The sequence below is a fragment of the Leptopilina heterotoma genome, unplaced genomic scaffold (assembly GCF_015476425.1).
Source record: "Leptopilina heterotoma isolate Lh14 unplaced genomic scaffold, ASM1547642v1 Lhet_243, whole genome shotgun sequence".
NCBI classification, from domain to species: domain Eukaryota; kingdom Metazoa; phylum Arthropoda; class Insecta; order Hymenoptera; family Figitidae; genus Leptopilina; species Leptopilina heterotoma.
Genome location: NW_025110958.1, coordinates 709,400 through 727,780, shown reverse-complemented (window position 1 = coordinate 727,780; position 18,381 = coordinate 709,400). Strand labels below are relative to the sequence as shown.

Genomic DNA, 18,381 nt, shown 5'->3' with positions numbered 1-18,381 from the left:
GACGATGTAATTAAATTGTTTGATGACTTTATTTCCAATCTTCTAATTTCTACATGTCATGCTGTTCAAGTCTTTTTAAAAACACATTAAAAGTATTTTTTAAACACCAGGGGTACTTGATAAAATGTTTAATTATTACCAAAATAAATTAATTTTACTTTAAAATTATAAAAATATGATACCTTTTAAAAAATTAAGACAATTAAAAAATTTTGAAAAATTTGTAAATTACTTGTTTTTTTAAATTCATCCTAAACTCCTTACACTTGAAATTTTAATGTCTCTAGATAACATTTCCTAGAGAATTCTACCATATAAACTTGTACTACATTATTACGTTAATATTTTGGCAAATTTTTAGCCCACTTCTAGAGGTTTCATATATATCCAAAAAAATTAAGGGGAAACTGTAAAAGATATACATTAATTTTTCGGGCCCAGGACATTTCTATCAACATTTTCCACAACAAAGATTGTCTAGCTGTACTTTTGTTATAGCCCAGGTGCGAATTTGGGTTAGCCGCCAGGGTTTGAAGGTTGGACCAAGGTTGGCCTAACTTTGGCAAGCGAAGTTTTGGTTGCCAAAGTTTGACCAACTTTCGCAAGTACTAGTGCCCACAGTTGGCCCGACTTTGCAAGCCAACCATTACATGCAGAGTTTAACCAACCGTCGGGCCAACTTTGGCGACAAAGGTTGGCACAACTCATCGAAACGTAGTTTAAAAGACTTTCAGTTTCGACTGACATTAACGTTAGTCTTTGGACCAACAATTGAAATGTATGGTTGGCACAACATATGCATTTTAAGTAGGGCCAACTTCCTTATGAGTTGTCGGGCCAACCATCGTCGCCATTAGACGGTGAACCGTTATCATCGGTATGGTTGGCCCAACCTCTGGCACGAGAAGTTGGACCGACTTTGTAAAAGTTGGCAACGAAGTTTCAACATGAAATATTCTAATGTCCCAGGTAGAAATTTCAACTCTATAATGACCAGTCACTGGGAAGTTTTTCTAGATTCTGGGCAGTAATTGACCAGAAAATCTGGCAAGTGATTGATCAGAAATGTAACGCGCTGCTTTAGCAGTCACTGGTTAGATTATCTGGCCAGTGACTGGCAAGTAACTTACAGTTTTCTGCTCAAAATCTAGAATAAAATTTAATTTTTCCTGGCTCTTTTTATTTTGGTTATAATTACATATTTATTTATATTTTTGTGATTATTCAAATATTTAAGACTAATGAACAATTACTTTACCAATAACACTAAAATCTAAGAATAAAAAATTCGCACGCATGAGGATCGAACCCTAGACCCTGGAGACACAACGCATGTGCGTTGCCACGCAGCCACGGTGACTAGATAGTAACTTATCATAGCTACAAGTTTATGAACTGAAGTTCTATTCCGATTGTGACCAGAATTTCTGGCCAGTAACTTGTCAGAAGTAATGATCAGAAATCATGACCAGATAAACTGTTTAGTCACTTGTCAGAGACTTGACGGCTTATCTTGTCAAAATTTAGAAAAATTTAAACTTTGGTAATGTGACAGTAAAACGATCATAACTTTTATATAAAGTTACTTTAGACTTTTCTGTTTTTGACCGTGTGGAACATAAAAATTATTTTTAATATCTAATTATAAATGATTGACTAAGAGTGTATTTTAATGGGGCTATTGCTTTGTGTTTTTCCTCAGTAACTGGTCAGTTTCTGTGTCAGCAGTTTCTTTTTTAATAGGATTCGGCAAGTTTTTCTGATCAGTGGTGGACCAGTTTTTCTAGGTGGAATCTTAAATAATTCTTCAAATCAGTGACTGGCCAGTGTCTGGAAAGAAATTCTTATCACTATTATGATCAGATTTTCTGGACAGTGACTTGACAAAAGTACTGTTCACAAAGGAGAATTGTTTTTATCTAGTGAAACTGGCCAGTCACTCATTCAGGACTGGCCAGATTGTCTTGGCAAGTAAAACTCGCTCTCGACTCTACAGCTACTGGAAGAAAACAAGTAATTTATGAATTAATATATTATTTTGCATATTATAAATATGTAAAATTGATTCGGAAAATTGCTAACTTCTTTCACCTTTAATATTTAATTGCCTAATGATAAATTCATTTCCTTTAATTAAGTTTAATTAATATTATCATTTTTAAGAAAGTTTATAAAATCATATTATTACTTTATATTATTCTGAAGTAACAGGAATTAGAATATTTAGAAAGAAATTTTAATATTACACTGAAAAAAAAATTCGGCAGAATGTGCTTTTTACTCAGGCAATTTTTGCCTAAGAACAAAAGCAATGCACGCAAAGCAATTGTTTCATTAAAAAAAGCAATTTTTGCCTTTAAAAAAGGTAAAAATTGCCTTACTTAAAATTTTTGCCTTTAAAAAAGGCAAAAATTTCTTTTTTTTAAAAGAAACAATTGCTTTGCGTGTATTGCTTTTGTTCTTAGGCAAAAATTGCCTGAGTAAAAAGCACATTCTGTCGAATTTTTTTTCAGTGTATAAGTATATAAGTAAAAATATTACTAAAGGATTATATATATTAGATATATATATATATTTAATATTTGTTTTGAACTACAAGTTCATACCAAAGAGTCGCTTTCAACAGTATAAAATAATTTTAATAACAATTTCTAAAATATCTTAATCTATTTGAATTTTTCACGAAACAATTGACAATTCATTAGTAAGTTCCTTCACCAAATGTGAAGTTGAAACCTACTATATCGACCAAGATTCAAATTCTAGAAGTACCGGTATCTAAACCTAGACGTCACCGCCAAATCAATAAATAATTAAAAAATAAATAATATAAAGCCATGAAAAAATTTGAGACCAACTCTGCTGGGGCTCGAAACCCAGGACCTATCAATTGCCGGTTGATTGCTCTTCCACTGAGCTACAGAGGTCCACAACGGGCAATTCCCGGTACACAGAGAAAAGCGAGTGTTGTTTTTGATGCGGGTAAATTTTGGTAGGGTAATTTTAGTGAGGATAAATTTTCTATAATAGAAAATTTACCTTATTTTCAGTGTTAAAATAACACTTCCGAGCTAAAGTTTGATGCAGACACTTTTAACACCGAATTCAGTGTTAAAATAACACTCACTTTTTTCTGTGTAAGAAGCGTAGAATAGAAAAGAATTCAATTTCCAGAAAATATGCTTGAAAACGAGAATTTTGAATTATTCTGAATACGCGAATTTACCTCGAAGCTCTATTCCACGGGAACCATCATAATTTTAGAAAAATCAATTCTTCTCTATTGCTCACGTCGATTTGCAGATAGAAAAGAATCCAAATTTTCTATTTTTCTTAATGCGCAAAGTTTTATGGTATTAAAAGTTCTTGAAAAAAATATGGAGTTCTATTCTTTTGAATTGACTGGATTGACTTCTAACGATTCTAGGTAGTCAATTCAAAATAATAGAATGTTCGACGAGTAAATATGAAATGTTTATTCTTCTCAATAGACTGCTTCGAATTTCAGAAGCGCATTAAAAGGAATACAACTTTTGACAAACAATTTAGAAAAGCCTAATCTTTCCAATTGTCTGTAGGAGCTCCTCTAGTTATTGTCTTAAAATAAAACGCAGTGACAGTTATGTTTCGCGTCGTGTAAATTTCATTGTAATTTCAGTGCTGAACTATTAAAATTAAATATTAAAACTAGTGAAAATATGGTTAAAAAACGCAAAGTGCTTACGATAAAATATAAAATGCTCTTACACTGAGAGACCTTTAGGTCAGCAGCAGACTTTCGATAGGCTACTACTGACCATTTTGGTGGAACGCTACAGGACTATACTTTTGGGTTGCTGCGGTACAATTTTGGGCGCGTGACACTCCAAAAGTTGTTCAGCTGCAAACCAAAGACGGCATCCCCACTACTTTTGTGAGCTGCTCACCAACATTTTGGACTGTCACGCGCCCAAAATTGTCCTGCAGCGCACCAAAACCATAGTGGAGCTGCTGTCACATACGTTGTCCCGCTACAGTCCCAAAGGTTTCTCAGTGTACTGAAAGGAATTTTCATGTGTTCAATGTTTAACGTCAAGTTTTGAAACCTAACCTCACTTTCTAGTGGAATCTTGAGTGGTAGTGAGTCAATTCAGTGGAATAGAAATTTCTACTGATTTGCTGTAGATTCTGATTCTTTTGAATGCGCGTTTCATATTTTTGTGAAGTCAATTCAGAATAATAGATTCTTTTGAAATTTTGGTGGTTCCCGTGGAATAGAGCTCCGAGGTAAATTCGCCTATTAAGAAGAATACAACTTTTTAATTCTTTTCAATTCCACGCTTCTCACCAGGTTGATAGGTCCTGGGTTTCGAGCCCCAGCAGAGTTAGTCTCACATTTTTTCATGGCTTTATATATTTATTTTTCAATTATCTTAATCTAATTTTAACGCACTTCTAATATAAAATACTACAGACTTAACACTATTTACATCAGGAAAATACATCTATAAAGATATGATATAATTCTCTACACTTTAACTCACGATATCCACAACAATATTCTAAATCTAATTTATGTAATTCAAACCTACAGGTCTGTGAAGTTGGCCCCGACATGTCAAAATTTTTTACTTTTCTAAGTAGTATTCGTTTGTCCAAGATAGGTCCACGTTTGTCCAACCATTAATTTTTTTGTCCACCAAAAAAAAGTTTCAAAAAAAAAAAAAAAATTCTAAAATTTTTTTTTTTAAATTTTGTTTCTAACTTAGTCTAGGAGGGTGGAATAAATTTTCTAATGGGTGGACAAACGAAATTACAACTTGGACAAACGTCAGAAATAATAAATTCAATATTCCCCCCAATTGTTTAAACAATTTTAGTAGTTGACTTCTGACAAATGTACATTTTCAATTTTTTTTGTTTCTAACTTAGTCTGAGAGGGTGGAATAAATTTTCTAATGGGTGGACAAACGAAATTACAACTTGGACAAACGTCAGAAACAATAAAATCAACATTCCCACCAATTGTTTAAACAATTTCACTAGTTGAATTAATTTTCCAGTAGGTAAACTAACGAGATTTTTGTGAGACGTCAACTATTGAAATTGTTTAAACAATTGGTGGGAATGTTGATTTTATTATTTCTGATGTTTGTCCAAGTTGTAAGTTCGTTTGTCCACCCATTAGAAAATTTATTCCACCCTCTCAGACTAAGTTAAAAACAAAAAAAATAGAAAATGTACATTTGTCAGAAGTCAACTACTGAAATTGTTTAAACAATTGGGGGGAATATTGAATTTATTATTTCTGACGTTTGTCCAAGTTGTAATTTTGTTTGTCCACGAATTAGAAAATTTATTCTACCCTCTTAGACTGATTTACAAACGAAAAAAGTCTAAAATGAACATTTATCAGAAGTCAACTATTGAAATTGTTTAAGCAATTGGTGGGAATGTTGATTTTATTATTCCTGACGTTTGTCCAAGTTGTAATTTCGTTTGTCCACCCATTAGAAAATTTATTCCACCCTCTCAGACTAAGTTAGAAACAAAAAAAATTGAAAATGTACATTTGTCAGAAGTCAACTATTGAAATTGTTTAAACAATTGGTGGGAATATTGAATTTATTATTTCTGACGTTTGTCCAAGTTGTAATTTCGTTTGTCCACCCATTAGAAAATTTATTCCATTCTCCTAGACTAAGTTAGAAACAAAATTTAAAAAAAAGAAATTTTAGAATTTTTTTTTTTTTTTGAAACTTTTTTTTGGTGGACAAAAAAATTAATGGTTGGACAAACGTGGACCTATCTTGGACAAACGAATACTACTTAGAAAAGTAAAAAATTTTGACATGTCGGAGCCAACTTCACAGACCTCAAACCTACGTAACTTTTTTTTGAAAAAATCGTAAAGCGATTTTAAAAAATGGGTTTTAAAGCTTATACATAGTATTATACGATGCAATTTTTCGAAATGAGAAAAAACTTGGTTAACCAAAAAAAATTTCGTGAAATGGCCAATTGGACATTTTTTGGAAATTTATGTTAATATTACAAGAAATCCTGCCGTGATAGGTCATTTTGAAGGTCGGATTCGTTTTCTACGTCGAAAAAGCGTAGATGTAATCTAGATGTGATCTTTTATGTAACAGAATTAAGTCAAAATTTGCAGGCCAGTGTTATTTGTATTTCATTTTCAAACTATCAATTTTTACACTTTTTGATGATTTATGTCCATTACAAGTTTATAAATTATTTATCCAAAGTATTTAGAGAAATCATTTTTATCTCACAACAAAATCCCACCAATATTTGTCATTTAAAAAATTTATTTGAGGGTACACTCAACTCTCAGATCTTTTGCACTTACGGGACCAAATCCTCTCATACCTTTGACCAAAACAAATGCCATGGTAACGCAAAACAAAACAATATGTATAACCAAATATGTAAATTAATGACAGTATTTATGTTTTAGTTTTAATATTTACATTTATAATAATTAAAATTTGAATATAATTTTAATCACATAATTGAGGAGATGTTCTATTTTACTTTAGATAACCAAAGTTATCGCGAAATAAATGTTTTGACAATTTGATAGTCATTTATTTATTTAATATAAAAGGTAAAAGGTGCGGGAGAAAAACTGCAAAAGAAGCGAGTGTGTAAAAGAACTGAATGCAAAAGATCCGAGAGTCGAGCGTATTTTGGAAATACTTTCACGGAAAAACTAAAATATATATTGTAAACTTTAGGTAGAAGTATGAAAATAATTTTACGTGCATAGTAACTTATTTTTACATATTGTTTTTAACTATTCCAGAATTTGAAGCTGGAAAAATCAATTTTTTCATGAAAAATGGACTAGCGCGACCTTTAAAAATAATTTTATTTAACCCTTTTCGGCATGCATAACATTATAACATTAATTTAAAAATCACAAATGCTTATGAGGGTTTTCAGGGTCGCTGATTACGAATCTGAAGTCCGTTTTTCAAAATTCAAGATGGCGGATCCAATATGGCGGACGAATTTTTTTAGAATTGATTGAAATCGCTTGAAAGTCGTTACTCGGGGGTTTTCGGGGTCGCTGATTACGAATCTGAAATTACTTTCAATAAATAAACGTTAAATTATTGAATAATTGTACCGTCGGCATTTTCGTTACCCGATGTACACCGCGTGGAGGTTGCACGATCGGGATTTGTACATCGTTTAGCCCTGAAAAGGGCAGTTTGGTAAATACTGTTCAAAACTTTATAATAATCAAATTGAGCTGTTTGTTTCCTAATAAAATTAACTAATTAATTAAAATTGGCGGATTTTAATTGCTATTATAAAGTTTTTGATGTCTCTTGCTTTGAACAAGTGAATTTTTTTTCAGCAGTGGTAAGCAGCGAAGCAATTTCTTGTGGGAAACAGGCAGAGTGGTACATTGCAAGTTTTACACATCCATGATGTTCGCTTTTGGTCGGCTTTAGTACTGCAATGAGCGCAGCGTCTAGGTCAAGCGATAATTTTAGGCATATGAGCTGATTGACTTTTTCTTTTTTCCCCTGACACTTTTGGTTTGTAAGAAGAGATTGTACTTAATTTACGATTCTTCCTAGTTGAACTTGGTAGTTTGTGTCCTACCAATTCATCTACTAAACGTAGCGTAAAAAATACAAGTTCTAATTCAGAATTATTTGACTGACCGCATACCTACGGTGATGGTAACAAACAATAAACAAAATACTATCCATAGTTTGACGAAACAAATGACAAGCGCAAAAAAGACAAGTTATAAATCAGCAATATTTGACTAAACGCATATTTACGTTGATTATAACAAACAATTAACAAAACACTGTTAAAAGTTCAAAGAAACTAAAATACTAACTGGACTAAAGCAAATGAATTTTACTGAAAGCGAATTGCTTCGCTGCTTACCACTGCTGAAAATAAAATTCAATTGTTCAAAGCAAGACACATCAAAACTTTATAATAGCAATTAAAATCCGCTTATTTTAATTAATTAGTTAATTTTATTAGGAAATAAACAGCTCATTTTGATTATTATTATAAAGTTTTGAACAGTATTTACCAAACTGCCCTTTTCAGGGCTAAACGATGTACAAATCCCGATCGTGCAACCTCCCCGCGGTGTACATCAGGTAACGCAAATGCCGACGGTACAATTATTTAATAATTTAACGTTTATTAATTGAAAGTAATTTCAGATTCGTAATCAGCGACCCCGAAAACCCCCGAGTAACGACTTTCAAGCGATTTCGATCAATTCTAAAAAAATTCGTCCGCCATATTGATCCACCATTTTTAATTTTGGAAAACGGACTTCAGATTCGTGATCAGCGACCTCGAAAACCCCCGAGTAACGACTTTTAAGCGATTTCGATCAATTCTAAAAAATTCGTCCGCCATATTGGATCCGCCATCTTGAATTTTTAAGAACGGACTTCAGATTCGTGATCAGCGACCCCGAAAACCCCCAAGTAACTATTTTCAAGCAAATCAAATCACTTTTTAAAAAATATGTCCGCCATATTGGATTCGCCATTTTGAATTTTGGGAAACGGACTTCAGATTTGTAATCAGCGACCCCGAAAACCCCTGAGTAACGACTTTCAAGCGATTTCGATCAATTCTAAAAAAATTCGTTCGCCATATTGGATCCGCCATCTTGAATTTTGGAAAACGGACTTCAGATTCGTAATCAGCGACCCCAAAAACCCCCGAGTGAAGACTTTCAATCAATGTCGATTGAATTTAAAAAAAAAATTTTTTTGTTCTTTAATTTATAGTTGTTTATAATTTCACGTAACCTCATTCGCTATCAATTTTTCGACATTTAACAATGTTTTGATTATTAATAAACAAAGATTTTTGAATTTTACTTGAAAAAGACTGTATATAAACAGATATTTTCACAATATAAAAAGTAGTAATCTGGGTTACCACTATGCCGCAAAGGGTTAAAAAAAATACGTACATTCAATATTTCTCATTGAAGAACAATATTTCGAGGTAGCATTAAAAAAATTAGAAGTCGGATATTTTTTTGGGCAAATATCTAATAATTTTTAGAGTGAATTAGAATATTTTTTAGAGTAAGGAAAAAAGTGAAAATTTTAACTGGAAATCAGGGAAAAGTCAGAAATAAACAAAATTATATCTTTGTAGCAACAATTTAATAAAATGATGCGATTTCCATACAAAAACGAAAAAGTAATTATATAATAATATATTTAGTCAATATCTATTGCATTGTATCTTATTGATACTTTTTCTTTTAAACTTCTCACTTTACTTCATCAAAAGTGGCACTAAATTTAAATCTCAATCGATTTTTCAATGGAAAATACTTGTTCCTTAATTAGAGAAAGACTAGCGAGCAGCACTTTTTTAATAGATTACACAGGCCTGCAAATTTTGGCTTAGTTCTGTTACAGAAAAAGTGGCAGGTGATTCTTATAGCTGTTTTGATGTAGAATACGAATTCGATTTCCAAAATGGCTCATTACGTCAGGATTTCTTGTAATATTGCCTTAAATAGCCAAAAAATGGCTATTTTGGCCACTTTTCGGAATTTTTTTTGGTTAACCAAAATTTTTTTGTTCAATTTGCAAAATTGCATCGTATAGTACTAGATCTAAGCTTTAAAACCCATTTTTCAAAATTGTTTTACGATTGTTTAAAAAAAATTTATGTAGATTTGAAATTAAATGCCATTTTGAACTTCTTTATACCTACATTTTCCTAAATAAAAAAATTTCAAATCTACATAACTTTTTTTTAAAAAATCGTAAAGCAATTTTGAAAAATGGGTTTTAAAGCTTAGATATAGTACTATACGATGCAATTTTGCAAATTGAACAAAAAAATTGTGGTTAACCAAAAAAAATTCCGAAAAGTGTCCAAAATAGCCATTCTTTGGCTATTTAAGGCAATATTACAAGAAATCCTGACGTGATGGGCCATTTTGGAAATCGGATTCGTATTCTACGTCAAAAAAGCTATAAGAATCACCTACCACTTTTTCTGTAACAGAACTAAGCCAAAATTTGCAGGCCTGTGTTATTTATTGTATTCAAGATTGTAGAACGTGAGAGTCTAGTCGCCACAGCAACACCTTCACATTTGGCACAACGTAAAGCAAGCTGAGCAGCTTCTATATTCGTGTCTTGCCACGACCGCATCAGTCTTACGAAAAGTGGGACTAAGGGATACGTAAGGCGGTAGCTCACCATTATATTCACATTATAATCCCATCAGGGGGCCACCCTGACAAAATGATGATCCACGAAATGTTCTAATGCGAATTCTTGGTATTTTTGTCGGTCATCGAAGCCGTGTCTACAAATTTAAAGTCTTGAAAAGAGAATAGCAAGAATCAAAAGTAGAGACGGGTAATTAAGTACTTATGAAGAGTACAAGGATATGCAACAGCAACATTTAAATTGTGTTCCTTCCGAAAGTAGCATAAGTATGCTCTGAACTCCGATTACAGACGGTGAATGGAATCTTGGGGCGTTCATGAAATATATGTCAGACTGAAGGAATCTATAAACTGAAGAACGAGTTTCACTCTTTTCTTTATTCTACTGCCACATTATTCTTTTGTGTTTTGTGGCCAAAAGCCATTCTTCCTCATTTCTCGGTCTTTCTTTCTTATAGCATCTCAAGTGCGAAATGCCAAGACTGCCAACGCAGTCCAATATTTGCCCACTAATGTCATCCAAGAAACGCCTATGAAAAACTACCAGGGTTGAAAAGAATTATCTGATTTCTTGCAGCAAGAGCTTTTCTATCATCTTAACAATTTAGAATAATTGTTGAAACACATGAAAAATTAATTTTTCCTGTGAAATGTTTCTTCTAGTTCCCAGGCGGAAATTTCCCACTGGCAGGGTACCGCGCCTGTACAGACGTCGGTAAGACTGTACTGGCATGGGTCCGCCTGACGACCGGAGCGGTGCAGACATTGTACTGGAACCTGACAATGTGTTGTAGTGGCTGCGCGCCTGGCTCGGTACAGATTTGATGCCGCCGAACAACCGGCGTTGTACCGGCATTCGTCCGTCTGGCAACCAGGACGGGCCAAATTTTGTTCCGAAACATGACTTTCTACTGGCGTTCTACTGGCATTCGTCCGCCTAGCAAGCGACGCAGGCCAAATTATATTCTCTATTGAAAAATAAAATAAAAAAAAATATTTAATTAACTATGCATGGTGCATGTTAATTAACATTTATTTATAGATCGTTTGAAGCATTTTTTACACATTTAACATTTTTTTTACACATTAAAATTCTAAACGCTCGCAGTGGGATACGAAGCCCAAGCCTATACTAATCTACGCACCGAAGTCTAATACGCTAACCACTACGCTATTCGCTCGCTTGCGGATGTGAGCAAAACAACGCCAATATACAATACCGCTAAACAAAAACTTATATATAAAGTGAATAATAATTTTTACTCAAATATTTTTCAATATTTTAGCATTTTATTTATATTATGCAAATAAATTTAAAGTTTTATTATATTTTTATTTATTCTTCAATGTTTTTAATATTTATCTTTATTTTATTATTTAGGAATAATTAGTTGAACACTTCACTTTATAACTATTCGAAATCAATACAAAATTAACTAAAATAAACATTTGTAACTTACTGCATTTCATTTCTACTTTATAACTGTTTTAAAAAAAGAGAAAAAGATTTATTTCACTTAACTAATTTGAAGGAAATAATAAATATTAATTAACATTCACCTTGCATAGTTAATTTAACATTTCTTTTATTTTAATTTTTAATAAAGAATATAATTTGGCCCGCGCTGGTTGCTAGACGGACGAATGCCAGTACAACGCCGGGTGTTTGGCGGGCTGAAACCTGCACCGAGCCGGACGCATTTTGCAATAGAATGACAGTGCGAATGTACTTTCGACTCTTTAAAAATTATTAATACAAAAAATGTTTAAAGCATGATGGATTAAATTTATTATTATTAATTTTTATTATAAAAAATAGCAAAACTTGTCAGATTTTAAAAGATATTTGTGGTAAGATTTTTAAAAGCGCATTTATAAAAAAATTATCCAATATAAAAATAAAACTATAATTTGAAAACTAGTAACAATTACTATATTCTAAGCATATTCTTATTAATAAATTAATTAATTAATAATTTTTAATTCACTTATTTATTGATTTATTATCAATAAATAAACAAATAAGTAATATTAAATAAATGCAATCAAATTTATTTAATATTACTTATAATTTATTTATAATAAATCAATAAATAAGTAAGTAAATTAAATTAATTAATATATTAATAATAAGATAAATTATACACGGAAAAAATAAATTCTGTAAGAATTCCTGAATTTGTTCCATAATTGAGGATTTGTGCAAAGTTCCAGAAATTTTTAGAAATTCAATGTAAGTATATCTGAATCGTTCCGAACTAATTACGAAACGGTTTTTGTGAGACTTTCAAAATCAGCATTGTAAATAAATTCCTGGAGAAATACAGGACTGGTCTATAATATTATCGAAATTTTGTCGTAGAAATTATATTTCTTCTAAAATAGTATTTACAAGCGTCCAATCAAGGAGAACTCCAGTTTAAATTTCATAATAATTCCCGAACTTCATCGAAAGAAAAGATGTGCCGACCCCGTTTCTCACAAGCGCTGCATAAAAGTAAAGTCTAGTATATAAGAGACTTCCCAGGTCCCTACAACCAGCGTGTGATTCAATGCGTCGTGTATTTGCGTTTATTTGTGTATAAATTATGTGTGCGTTAGAATATATGTACAGTACCGGCCAAAATTGTCAGTCCACCCATTTTTGAAGGAATGAAAAAAATTTTTTAACATAAAATTTATGAAAACTCAAAATTTTTTTGGTTTATATTTTGAAAGACAATAAAATTTTGAAAAGAATAAGACCTCACAGAAGTTATTTGACCAAAATTTGTAGAAGATGTTCTTAAAAATCGTCATTTTCAATGTTTTACAAAAATTTGAATAACTTCTAAAATAATGAACGCTTTTTAATAATCTTAGGCTTATTTTAAAGGTCGTTTTCTACGGAATAAGCATTACTTATAGGCATTAACCTGTAATTTTTTATTTGGAATAAGCATGACGTCAAAGTTGGACAAAAAAATTAGAAAAATTTGAAATAAATTTTTTGTACTAAAAACTATTCTAGAACATATATAAAACATGATATGGTGAAGATTTTTAAAGAAAAGTTAATAAAAAAATATGTTTGAATTTCAAAAATTATTTTTCTTTTAATAATATTATTTCAAATTTTTTGAATTTTTTTGTCCAACTTTGACGTCATGCTTATTCCAAGTAAGAAATTACAGGTTAATGCCTATAAGTAATTTTTATTCCGTAGAAAATGACCTTTAAAATAAGCCAAAGATTATTAAAAAGCGTTCATTATTTTAGAAGTTATTCAAATTTTTGTAAAACATTGAAAATGACGATTATTAAGAATATCTTCTACAAATTTTGGGCAAATGACTTCTGTGAGGTCTTATTCTTTTCAAAATTTTATCCTCTTACAAAATATAAACCAAAAAAAATTTTAGTTTTCATTTTCATGAATTTTACGTTAAAGAATTTTTTTCATTCCTTTAAAAATGGGTGGACTGACAATTTCGGACGGTACTGTAGGTAGCTATAAGTGTATTATGTATGTATGTGTGTGTATCCTCCTCAACCAATCACAGTTCGCCTTGCTTGACGAATGTCGATCAAGTATATACGCGTATACACAACTTCTTTTTTTTATTTTCTTTGCTACGGAATTGTTCCGGAACTATTCTGTAGCCCTTATAAGAGCTTCTTCATATATGAAGCGACCCTCTGAATTTTTCCCGAACTCATCGGAAGTTCTACCGTCCAGACTATCTGAAATACTCAGCCGCTACATTTCGAAAAAACTATCACATAAATACCGAGTTCTTACCATATAATTCCTGAATATCTATTTTGAAAGTTCGACATTTCTTCCAAATAACAGCTCTATAATAATTACCGACTTTTGCTCATATCCTCAATTTCGGAACGAATTCAGGAACTATTTCCGAATTATTTTTTTCCGTGTATAGTTCTCAGTCGGTAGATTGCCTGTACCGCTCGGGTCGTTAGACGGACGAATGCCAGTACAACGCCGGTTGCGAGGTGATATAAATTTTGATCCGGCGGTCGGATCAAAACTTGTACCGCGCCTGTACTGCCGACAGTAGAAAGACTGTACCGAAAGTCGGATCCGACTTTGTACCGCGCCAGCAGACATTCTCATCCGAATCGGTACAGACTGCCTGCACTGGCATTGACTCTCCAATTCAACCGGCGCGGGCGCTAGACGGTTGGACGATCCGGTATTCGTCCGACTTTTCCGCCTGGGTTTATATACTTTACTTTCTCTACTTTGTCAACAAATATATTTATAATGAAATGTAAGAAAACAATAACTAAAGCTTATGAAGAAGAAAATGAAGTTTTAGTGTTTGTTATCGAAGAAACATTTTAAACAAACCTAATGTTTTAGTATGAAATTAAATCTCGACGAAAGAAGAAAATGAGTTCAAAAATTTTAAAATCAAGTATCAAACGACAAGTTCAGAGTTGCCACAGGTCAGGGAATTCAGGAAAAAGTCAGGGATTTTCATTAAAAGTACTGGAAAAAATTAAATTAAATTAACTTTTTAAAATTCATGAGAAAACTATGAAATTTGATGTTTTTTTTTGTTTGCCTCGTAAACTATAAACTTACAATTACCACGAATTTTAATACAAAACCTTCAATTTTTTCTATTTCTGACAATAATTTCTTTTTAAATAACTTAATTTTTCAAGAACTATCATAAAATTATGACTTAGAAATTATTTAATGAATAATTTTTACAATTTTCATAAATACTAGATTGATAGAAGAATTTTAGTAAAAAATCCTAAAAAAAATGAATTTTGGAAAAGTTGCAAATGATTCCAGAAATTCAATTATTTTCAAAAGTTATAAAAATTCTTTGCAAAACTTCAATTATGTTCAAAAATTTAAAAAAAATTCTGGTCAAAATTACAATTATCTTTATAAATAATAAAATTCTATTTCGAAATTCAATTATTTTAAAAAATTTTAATAAAATTCTTGGCAAAATTTCACAGGAATTCAATAATTATTTACAAAATTTTTAATAAATTTCTTCGAAATAATTCAATTATTTTCAAAAGTAATAAAATTTTCACAGAAATTCAATTATTTAATATACAAAATTTCATAAAATTTTTCGAAAAATATTAATTATTTAAAATTTTTTTTATAAAATTCGTCGCAAGAATTCAATTATTTAAAAAATTTAACAAAGTTCTTTTCAAGAATTAAATTATTTTTTATAAATAATAAAATTCTTCACAGAAATTTAGTTATTTTTATAAACTTGAATAAAATTCGTTGGATGAATTAAATTATTTTCATAAGTAATAAAATTTTCGCAGGAATTCAATTACTTAATATACAAAATTTTATAAAATTTTTCGAAAAATATCAATTATTTAAAAAGATTTTTATAAAATTCGTCGCAAGAATTCAATTATTTAAAAAAAATTAACAAAGTTCTTTTCAAGAATTCAATTATTTTTATAAATAATAAAATTCGTTGCAAGAATTTAATTATTTATATAAATAATAAAATTCTTCACAGAAATTCAGTTATTTTTATAAACTTAAATAAAATTCGTTAGAAGAATTAAATATAAACTATGTTCAAAAATTAAAAACAAATTCTTGTCAAAATTTCAAGTATCTTTATAAATAATAAAATTCTCGGAAATTCAATATTATTTTAGAAAAATGTTAATAAAATTTTTGGGAAAATTTTAATTATTTTTATAAATAATAAAACTCATCGCAGGATTTTAATTATTTTTGATACAATATTTTTATCAAATTCCTCGAAAAATGTAATTATTCTTAAAAACTTTATTAAAATTTGTCAAAAGAATTCAATTATTATATTTAAAAATTTGTTGATAAAATTCTTTATGAGAATTCAATTTTAACAAACATTCAATTATTCAATAAATTATTTATTTCTAAATTTAAATAATTTAATTCTTCTAGAATTTTCTAATAAAAAATTGCTTTAAAAATGAATTACCGAATAATCGATTTATTATTTATGAAAATAATTGTATTCTTACAACGAATTTTATTACTTTTTTTCAAATAATTGAATTTAAAAAAAAAAATTTACTATACTTTTAAATTTAACCTAATTCTTGCAAAGGATTTTATTAGGATTTTTGTAAATAATTAAATCTTTTTTGAGAAATTTTATGGTAATATATTCTTATAATAAGTTGTTGAATTTCAAAAAGGTTTGAATTTGAATGTTTTGAAGAATTTTAATTTCTACGGAAAAATAATAATGATTGAATAGTTATTTAAAAAAGAAGTTATTAATGTTTTTGAATAATTTTACAATTAAAGAAATTTGTAAATAAATGTAAAAAAAACATTTTTTTGAGTATCTGAGGTAAAAGCACCAGGTACATGGACACTTTTAAAATAGTAGCAAATTTAGCAACGACTTTTACAAAGATAATAAAGTTTTACTTGACAAAATTTGTATATTTCGTTTGTATTATAATTAAAGAGCTCAAATTAAAAGAAATTAGTCTAAATTTTTATTTTAGTTAAATATAAATCTAGAAAATAAATAATTGTTTCTTTACCGTAATAGTTGGACATTCCATTTTAGGGGGTCTAGTAGTGGGACATGATAAGGACCAATAGTTGGACGTATAAGAAAATACGCATAATATTTATTTATAATATAATTAAATAAAATAAAAAAAAAAATTAAATTAAATTAAATTAATTAATTTAATTAAATTATTATAATTTTATTTTAATATTTATTTTTTTTATTTATATTTATTTGTATATTAGTTAATATTGTCAGCTATTAAATTTAGTACACGGAGAGAGAATATATATTAAATTTTGTAAAAATATTTTCAAATTAGGGAAAAAGTGCAACAAAGCAAAATTTTGATATAGAAAATACTAAACTTTAAAAAAAGTTTTGTGAAATTTATTAAAGTTATATTAGAATTTAATTAATATTCTTGATATTTGATATAATTATACTAAATTTCACATAAGTTTTTTTAAAGTTTAGTATTTTTTTATATCAAAATTTCGCTTTGTCGCACTATTTCCCTAATTTGAAAATATTTTTACAAAATTTAATATATATTCTCTCTCCGTGTAGTTAGTCATTTTACATTAATTTATTCATTATTTAAATAGATTAATGCCTGTAAAGTTTTTGTCCAACTATACTAGTGCTGCTGGTGCTCAAGGTTAAAAAGCAGAAGGTAAAATTGGACACTCGATTTTGAGTAGCTTGTAACATATAATTTTTTTTTTTTGATAAATTTTTGGCTTAGAAATTGAAAACTTGAATTAAATACAAAAGATAACATTCTGAAACGGCATATTTTATTTTTTCATTTAGTTTGGAGGCAGTTTTAATTCTTTTTATTACTGTCCATCTATTGGTACCATTTTTTCCAATGTCCAAGTACTGGTGCTTTTATCTTAATAATTTTTAGAGTGAATCAGAATATTCTTTAGAGTCAGGAAAAAAGTGAAAATTTTGTCTGGAAATCAGGGAAAAGTCAGGGAAAAATAAAATTAAATATTTGTGTCAACCCTAAAGTTAAAAATAAATTGTTCAGACCATTTAAATTTGTGGAAATTTAGTTGTGAAAAGTAATCGAAATTGACATTCTAAAGATTTTGTACAATTTCATACAGCTCACTTAAGTGTTAATTGTTACGAGTTTGGTTAATGAAAAGAAGTCGGAAGAAGGATTGAAGCAACTAAACACAGTCTAAGATTCTTCTACAAATTCGCGACCATATTCTCCCATCTCACTCTTAACTCGCTGTTCTTTCTTGGCTTATACCATGCCTGTCCTTCTTCTTTTATCCATATCTCTCTCACTCTCTTTTTCTCTAGCAGCTCAAGCCCCAGTCGGCCGGGCCGGTCTTTTCTTCGTATTATACATCTATAGGAGGTTGTGCGGTGGAATGCGGGCGTCCTTCGCTTCAAGCAACATCCAACCGATGCGATGAGCCGCTAACGTTATCCTTTGCCAATCTTTCGCATTTGCTCTTTGCAGACTGGCAAAATTAACTCAGGTTTCCCCCTTCAGACAATTCCTTAAAATTAGTCTAACTTTACGACGTAATTAGTACGCTCTCCCTATCCATATTAGTTTCTCCTTTACTTAAATATTTTTCAGTAAATTCATTAAAGTAATGAGTTCGTCGAAAATCGGCGTCATAATAT

The 18,381-nt window shown here is 30.0% G+C and overlaps 1 protein-coding gene and 1 non-coding gene across 3 annotated transcripts in view; both read right to left on the bottom strand.

The window, feature by feature from the left end:
- The window catches only part of LOC122503089 (protein expanded), a 133,773-nt gene that overhangs the window by 78,018 nt on the left and 37,374 nt on the right, over window positions 1-18,381 (bottom strand). The window lies entirely within an intron of this gene.
- Trnaa-ggc lies at window positions 2,855-2,928 on the bottom strand. Its single transcript has one exon. It is a non-coding gene; the product is annotated as a tRNA-Ala (tRNA).